The sequence below is a fragment of the Carlito syrichta genome, unplaced genomic scaffold (genome assembly GCF_000164805.1).
Source record: "Carlito syrichta isolate Samal-C Ts95f unplaced genomic scaffold, Tarsius_syrichta-2.0.1 Scaffold288291, whole genome shotgun sequence".
Classification (NCBI taxonomy): Eukaryota; Metazoa; Chordata; class Mammalia; order Primates; family Tarsiidae; genus Carlito; species Carlito syrichta.
The window spans coordinates 30,061-31,617 of NW_007232387.1; the positions used below are offsets into that span (position 1 = coordinate 30,061).

Genomic DNA, 1,557 nt, shown 5'->3' on the forward strand with positions numbered 1-1,557 from the left:
GGAATTACAGGCATGTGCTACCACACCCAGCTGATTTTTTTATTTATTGTAGAGATGAGGTCTTGCTGCCAGGTGGGTCTCGAACCCGTGGGCTCAGGCAATCCACTCACCTCAGCCTCCCAAAGGCGTGGGATTACAGGCTGAGCCACCGAGCCCGGCTGGAAGGTCGATTTTTAGAGCTTTTAGGAATTGCCACACTGCTTTCCATAGAGGCTGCACTAGTTTACACTCCCACCAACAGTGTAGAAGTGTTCCCTTTTCACCACACCCTCTCCAGCAGCTGTTATTTTTTGAGTTGTTGATGATTGCCATTCTGACTGGGGTTAGGTGGTATCTCAGTGTGGTTTTGATTTGCATCTCCCTGATGATTAGTGAGGCTGAACATTTCTTCATGTGTTTGTTGACTGCTCGGATGTCTTCTTTTGTGAAGTGTCTGTTCATATCTTTTGCCCATTTTATAATGGGGTTGTTTGTTTTTTTCTTTTCAGCACATTTGAGTTCTTTGTAGATCCAGGATGTTAAGCCTTTGTCAGACCTGGAGTTGGCAAATACTTTTTCCCAGTCTGTAGGCTGTCTCCCTGTTCTCTTGATGGTTTCTTTGGCTTTGCAGAAGCTTGTCAGTTTAATGAGGTCCCACTTGTCTATCTTCTCTCTTATGACCTGTGGGTTTTGGGTTTTATTCAGGAATTGGATGCCAGTTCCGATTTCCATGAGGGTATTTCCTTCCTTTTCTAAGGTTCTTATGGTTTGAGGTTTTACATTTAGGTCTCTGATCCATCTGGAGTTAACCTTTGTGCATGGGGATAGATAGGGGTCCTGTTTCAATCTTCTGCATGTGGTCAGCCAGTTTTCCCAGCACCATTTGCTGAATAGGATCTCCTATCCCGAGTGGTAGGTGGTGGGGGCTTTGCTGAAGATGAGTTGGTTAAGAAATTGAGGTTTTACTTCTGGAATCTCAATTCTATTCCACTGATCTATTTGCCTGTTCCTATACCAATACCAAGCTGTTTTGATGATTGTAGCTTTATAGTAAAGTTTGAAGTCTGGTAATGTGATACCACTTGCTTTTTTTTTTGCTGAGGATTGTTCTGGCTATTCTTGGTCATTTGTGTTTTCATAGAAATTCCTGTGTTGTTTTTTCTAGGTCTGAGAAAAAAGTTACTGGTAATTTGATGGGTATTGCATTGAATTTTTAGATTGCCTTAGGTAAGATGGACATCTTCACAGTGTTGATTCTTCAAATCCATAAGCATGGGATATTTTTCCACTTGCTTGTGACATCTTTGATTTCTATGAGCAGTGTTTTGTAATTTTCATTGTAAAGGTCTTTCACGTCTCTGGTTAGGAAGATGCCAAGGTATTTCATTTTTTTTGTGGATATTGTGAATGGAATTGTGTTTTTTATTTGGGTTTCTGTTTGTTTATTATTTGTGTAGAGAAATGTGATTGTCTTTTGTACATTTATTTTGTATCCTGAGACTTTGCCAAAGGCCTTTATCAATGTAAGGAGGCTTTTGACAGATTCTCTTGGGTTTTCAAGGTACACAATCATATCCT

The 1,557-nt window shown here is 40.5% G+C and overlaps 1 pseudogene; it reads right to left on the reverse strand.

Moving 5' to 3' along the window:
* LOC103255597 overlaps positions 1-1,513 on the reverse strand; it is a 16,910-nt pseudogene extending 15,397 nt beyond the window's left edge.
* Positions 1,514-1,557: the final 44 nt, after the last annotated feature.